Below are 7,417 nucleotides of genomic sequence, written 5' to 3' on the forward strand. Positions count from 1 at the left end.
CGAGTGCAAGTGGTTGGGTGGAGGTTTTGCATTTGACCGCCTGGCATCCGAGGCGAGCTGTGGGTGAGGCAGCCGCGAGAGCGGCGCGGCGGTCCCAGGGGCCGAGGGCTCCCCGCGTGCGCCAGCGCCAGGAGGCCCCGGGAGAGGGTTTCCTCTCCGCCCGGACCGAGAGGTAGCCGCGGCCGTGTCCGGGCGTCCTGCTCCTACGGAGGTGGCCACCATAGATGTGGTGGATGAGCATTTTCTATACGGAAAACTAACACTTACCAACGGTAGGGATTTTCATTCTAGAGCCTGTTTAATTGGTAGATGGACACCTGGGTCCCAACCTGGCAACTTTCTCTTAAAACTAGATTTACTTTAAGGAGAGGGTGAGCATTTTTTTTTTCGCCGCCTGTTCTTCAATTCTTTCTACTCCAGGACACTGAAAGTTTATTGAAAATGGACAGCTTGCCTTAACCACTTCTTCCCTACTCCGAGTTAATGCCAAGACCAGCACAAATAATTGTTCAGTAAATAGCTGCTGGATGAGTAAAAGCCTTGAATTCCTTCTCTGTTTTACTGCTCTTCGTGTTTAGGAAAGAAAGAGACAAAGAAGCAAACAATATTAAAGACACACACTGCAGTGGTTAATAGTAGTGAACAATTAGAAACATATGACCAAAGGTAGGAATTATGTAAATTATGGCAGCCATTTAAAATGATGCTATAGATCTAGTGTATTGATAGTTCATGATATTAAATCACGCAAGAGATTACAAATTTATTGTTTTCATAAACTTTAAAATACATGTAAAACAAAGTATACATTATAAAATGTTTTATATGTACATAAGTAGAAAAGAGTAGGCAAAGACATGCATCAGAATGTTAATTTATTTTTCCCTTTAGTTGTGACTGCATTTTGCATTTTTTGCTCTCTTGCTTTTCTATACCTTTTAAATGTCCTGCTATTTATGTATGTTTTTGTAAAATAAATAAAAGTTTAAAAAAGAAAAGAAAAGGAGCATCTTCAAGAAGATAAATAGGAACATTGCTTCCTTAGGATTCAACCTACTGTCTGTATATGCTAAGCCCTCTGATCAGGTCTACATTCAAATATCCAATGGTGATATTATATTTATATTTAAGGATGTAACACAACTAGAGTATTTTTTTTTAAGCCTCTTGACTTTATCAGTAATGGCTTCAATAACAACAAACTTACTTCTCTTTGTCTTGGTGAAAATTATTTATCCCAATTACTGGAAGTCCGATCAAGACATTAAAAATTTCACATTTCATGCCTCCATGTAGATGCACATTTCACCATTAAAGAAAAGTAGAAATTTGGGGGCTGGGATTGTGGCTCAGCGGTAGAGTGCTCACCTGGCATGCATGAGGAACTGGGTTCCACCCTCAGCACCACATAAATGTAAAATAAAGATATTGTGTCCACCTAAAAAACTTAAAAAATAAATATTTTTTTAAAAAAAGAAAAGTAGAAATTTTTCAATGGAAATCCTATCAAATGCTTAAAATTATTCTAATTTTCAACGAAAATCATGCCCCACAATTCTAAATTAACTACTTTCTAACACAGTTTAACTTCATTTTCTAATTCAGTCTCTCAAAAAAGTTGAGTATAATTGCCTATTTTACTTGATGTACTTTAAATCAATAGATGTACTTGAAATCAATAGACTTTTATTTTCATAATTGTATGTTCTTATTTAATGACCATTAATCAATTACTTCATCTCTTCCAGGAGGGAGGAAAAAACTGTCTTCAATCTTAAATGAAATTACCTTTTTCTCTGTTATTATTTCATTCATTTGTGTGATTAGGTTCTTCACATTTGCTCTCAAGTGAATGGCATATCTGGTTTAAAAAAAAAAGTTCTTAATGTATACCAATGTCAACTAGGAAGCAATAGTTATGTTATGGTAAGGAATAAATTTCACAATGTTGTGTTTGCTTTTTTAAAACATTAGTACTATGTTATTGATCCTTGTCAGCTAGTTGCTTGTTAAAACCCCAGAGTTAACATCTGTGATACTTGGTAATAGCTAGCCACCATCCTTTCGAAACTTATTTTTTTGACCTTGCTTATTTTAACCCACCCAAGTGACTTACTCATTTTGTTTACTTCTTACTACTTCTTCAATTTTATTTTGTTTCCAATCTTGCCATTGAAAATGTGACTTCCTCTTCTTAGTTTTCATTTCCCAGCTAGGTTTCGTTTGTTGTGTCAATGAATGTTCCTTCTAATGGTATTAGTCATTGATAAAAAAAAAAAAAAAAAAAAAAATTATGAGATTGAGTCCAAGACCACACCTTTAAATAACAACTGCTTGATTCTGAAGATATAACAATTTCATTAATAGTCACTGTCTCTGTTCAGTTCTCTCTCCTATTGCATACAGTTAATTCTAGATTGTAAACCATATTTTATCAGCTATGGACACAGTTATAATGTTGAACAGAAATAAAAACCTTGCCAAAGTCTTAGTTCCCTTTAAGGTACTTGGCTTGTTACATAGGCCACATGTAGATAAAAAAAGTTGAAAACCACAAAATTTGGTCAGGCTATTTCTTGGTAACTTCTCTTTGTAGTTAAACCACATTTAATATCAAGATAAAGTACATTAAGATGACAAGCAATGGACTTAAACAAATATTGTATCTTACACAGGGTTGCTTATAAAGATCTATCCTAGGTCTGCAGAATATAGTCTCTTATAATAATTTCTTTAAATTTTAATCTGTCCCAAAAATCTCACTTAAATAATTCTGTAAAGTTTAAAATTTCTCCATAAATACAGTTGTAAATGAAGAATAAACCTATGTTTGTAAAAGGGGAAGCTATGTATTTTCATAAAATCTAGAAGGATATGCACTAAAATTTTGACAATGTTTATGCCTGGATGATAGAAATTTGAGTGATTTTTTTTCTTTTTTCTTTTTCTTCATTTTTGTGTTTCAACAATTTTTTTATGCTTGTAGCATTTTTAAAGGAAAACTATTTTAGAGAAGTTTTGTTGACTAGTTTAAACCCTAGTTATAAACATTTGTTTATAATTACTTGTTACCAACCAATCTAGCAGAATTGTGCATTTCTTTATTAGAAAAAGAACTTTTGCACATGTACACTAGTGCAAATATGCTTTTTAAATTAAAGCATAAGACATAAAGATAAATTAAAAACCATTAAAAGTTATTACTTTACTAATGGCATGAATAAAAGCAGCAGGAATATATTTCATTATATATGTATATTTCTTGTTAAACATTTTTTCATACAGCAATTCAAAAGGTCTAGTTCTAAAAGGTTTATTTGGATATTGGGATTTAAGAGCTAAAACTTCACAAAGATTAAACCTAATAATGGAGACTTATTCTATTGGCTGCAGTTTCTAAAGTATAACACTGGTTTTTGGATTCCACATATCAGTTATACCAACCTTTATAAAATATGATTTTGCTAATAAGTATTCATCTTCCCTAACATCAACCAGCAAACTAGAAAACACAGCATTGAGACATTTTCAGCAACTGGTTACAAAATTAGTTCAAAAACCATTAATCCAAAGGATTTCAGCAGGTTAGAATACTCTTATTTTCATGATTTTTAGGTTTATATATAAAAATGTGAAAGTTTTATATATGTGATATATATTTTTTTTGATTGGTTTCAAAAAAAATCACAAAACTAAAACATTTCCAACTGTTTTTTAAAAGTTCTTGTCCTGACACAGTTTCTTTGGAATATAATAATGTTCTTAGTTATTGGTATTATAATTACCTTAAAAGGAAAGTAGTTTTCATTTTTTATAAAATATAAAAAATGACTGATAGGTAGCATGCTACTGGGTGAAAACAAAAAAGCATGCTATAGTGCAAAAAATTTTTATAGTCACCCCTTCTCATTTCAAAATTTGTGAAAAAAGCTTTTTACAGGTCTCATTTATATAAAATTAGCACACGTGGAGCTATTTCTGAACTTCTGTTGAATCTCTTTAAATTTCATTTATAGGAAATGCTTCATTGATGTTCATGAAGCATTGCTCTTAGTAAGGAAGTTATTTACTGATAAGGATATATGTTCTTTAGTACTGTTTTAGTTTGGAGACAGAGTAAAAATTATTAGTATATTTCAGTACAGAACATAAGTTAGCAAACACCATAAGTTTAGATAAGTTTGAAAACATCTATGATTCCATCCAAGTACACTGCAGAACTTGTATGTTCAAATATCTTTTTATTCAAATCTTTAGCTTTTTTTTTCCTACCTTGGTTTATCAATGGTACTGAATTTTAATTTTGCCAACAAATTTTGTTGGTGTTTTCTTCCATTTCTCACCATAGCAGGAATTACCACTATATTCCTCACTGATATGTGCCTTTTTGTCTATTACTAAAAGGTTTATTTGCAAAGTAACAGGTTTGATATTGTGTGACTTCTGACATCACGGAAAATATCTAGAAAATTATCTTCGTGTTGTATTTTAAAAATATGTTAATCTGATAGCTTTATACTTTCACCAACTAATATTTCGAAGAACATACATACTTAGAATTATAAGTACATAGTAAAACATGCATGTAACTTCATATTTCACATAATGCTAATAATTTTAGTAAAAAAAATCAGCTAGTATTATGACATCTAATTACATGACCATTGCTTTTTTTTTCTTGTAATGAAGCAAATAAAGTGCTAAAATCAAGGGTAGAAGGATCATATCTGTCATATTTTAAAATCTTACGTTTGCACTTTCATGATTTATGTTACATCTACACAGTTTCTTTGGAAGATTCTTTTAAGCCATGTATATATTTTCTGAATTATAATTTATAATAATATATTCCTTAAATCCACTTAACTGGACATAGTATATAACCATATTCAAAAATGGAAAGAATTACTGTAGGAGTGTTGGGAACTCTTCTGAGCTATAGAATTCCTAATCTTCCCTCAAGATTCCACCTTAGAGAAATCATGCCATCCACATTGCCTACCAACTCCATTGTTGCGATGCATAATAAATAACAATAGTTTATTTTTATTTTCTTTTTCTTTGGGAGAGAGAGGGTAAAAACCTCCGAAAGCATCTCCACCAGAAAATCATAAAAACAAAATCAGAGGCTCAGGATGTAGCTCAATGGAAGAGTGCTTGTCTGTCGTACCCAAGACCCTATGCAATACCCAGCCATGGGGAGGAAAATAGAATACTGAAATCACAGCGAGGAAAAGTGAACAAGTAGGTGGGGCATATTTGAGATAGGAAGATAGATACCTCCTACCTAGCATACTTGAGACAGGAAGCCTAAGCTATAACCACAGGCAGAAAGGTAGAACCTCAAACTATTGCAGTTAGCTTAGGATCAGGAGGTAACCAAAGTGGATCTAGTTTGGGAGCGCCCCCTGGCATCTGTCAGTAGCAATACAAATCCTTTCTGGAGAAAAGCTAGCCACTACTCTATTAACTCCTAAGAGCTTCACCAATCAAGATCCAAAAACAGCTACATCCAGAGTTTATCAAACTTGTAGGGAAAAGTCACCATGAACAAGAATCAGAAGACATAAAAACAGACAGAATTGTATCCCCAGGCCTTCGGATATTGATGATCAGAAAGAAAATGTAAAGTAGCTATTATGCGTAAAATGATTTTTTTTTCAAATGAAGAATTTATGATTTTATCCATAACTGAGAAGTGAAAATTGGATTTACCTTCCTATAAAACACAAATTTTAATCTAGATAAATATCAAATAGTTTTTAGTTTTGGACAATGAATCATGTGACACTGTGACCTTGAGATGAAAGAAACAAAGTGAGCTTGACATTCTCTCTGGCTTTCTGCCTGGGGACCCTTTTCAAAATATACCACAAGGTTGTGGAAAACAAACAGAACAGTAGTCTCACTGGATGGAGGATAGGATAATTTTAATTCAGGGATAATGAGGCAACTGAAATTTTAAAAGAGAATACCAGAGATGAGGGAGCTGCATCTGTGCAAGAGCTCCAGATTTCTGCACGTGGATCCTCTTGCTTATTTAGCTAAATTTTGAGATGAATAAGCATTAGGTGAGACTCTGCTGAAGTCTGGCAGAAAACAGCCCCCACGAGCTGGAACGATGATTCCAGACATTACAGATTACTAAAGCACATTGGAGTTCCAGCAAGCAGAGAAACTGGTGAACTCTGCGCATTCAGTAAGACCCTCCAAAAAGTTACAATTTAGAAAAAGTATTGCACCAAGACCCCAAAAGATAACTTAGGGAGAAGGATGCAGTAGCTCTAGAATAGAGACTACTTTCAACATATCTAAAAGAAAATTTAAAATCAAGCCTCAAAAAGATTATACTGATCTGCCAATTAATTAACTAATGGATAGGGGAAAAAACTCAGAAAAAAAGCAATAGCGAGGCGTGATGGTGCATGCCTGTAATCCCAGCAATTTGGGAAACTGGGGCAGGAGGACTGTAAGTTCAAAACTAGCCTTAGCAACTTTGCAAAGCTGTAGGTAACTTAGGGAGAACCTGTTTCAAAAAGAAAAAGGGAAAAAAGGAAAAAAAAACTTTCCCCAAAACTCTCATAGCATTTATAATAGCCAGCATACAATAAAAATATTACTAGATATTACTCATTCTATTGAAAAAAAAATAGAAAAAAAAACAGATCCACATAAACACAGGCATTGGAATCAGCAGAATTTCACAAATATTATCAAAGAATTAAAAGAAGTGTTGGACATAATGAGTGAGCAGATACGGGCTTTCACAAGAGATATGTTCTACAAAGAATCAAGTGAACATTTTAGAAATGAAAAACACAATATAGGAAATGTTGATATTTCTGATATTAATGAGAAATTCACTGTATGATAATAGATCTTAGACTAAAAAATAAAAGATCTGTGCATTTGAGAACAGACCAATATAAAGCATAAAGAAGAAAATGACTGATTTTTTTAAAAAAAGAAACAGTAAGACCCTCCAAAAGGTTACAATTTAGAAAAAGTATTGCACCAAGACCCCAAAAGATAACTTAGGGAGAAGGATACACTAGCTCTAGAATAGAGGCCTCAATGTCCCATATTTTTTTAATTAAGCAATCTGAAATATTTATAATTGTAGTTCCAGGAGAAAGCAGAGAGAATGGGGGGGGGACATTTGTTTGAATTTTTTCAAATTTGATGTTAATCTTAGGCATTAATATGCTGATCCAAAAAACTGAATGAATCACATGCAGGATAAATAAAGAAAACCAATCCCAAGCACATAATAAGAAAACTGTCAAATAACAAAAATAAAAAGAAACAAAGAGAAAATCTTAAAACTAATTATAAAAGAAAACCAAAAGCAAAGCAACTATTGGGCTACAACAAAGATCACTGAGGACTTCTAATCAGAAACAGTACAACCCAGAAT

Source organism: Ictidomys tridecemlineatus, chromosome 1 (genome assembly GCF_052094955.1).
Source record: "Ictidomys tridecemlineatus isolate mIctTri1 chromosome 1, mIctTri1.hap1, whole genome shotgun sequence".
Lineage (NCBI taxonomy): Eukaryota > Metazoa > Chordata > Mammalia > Rodentia > Sciuridae > Ictidomys > Ictidomys tridecemlineatus.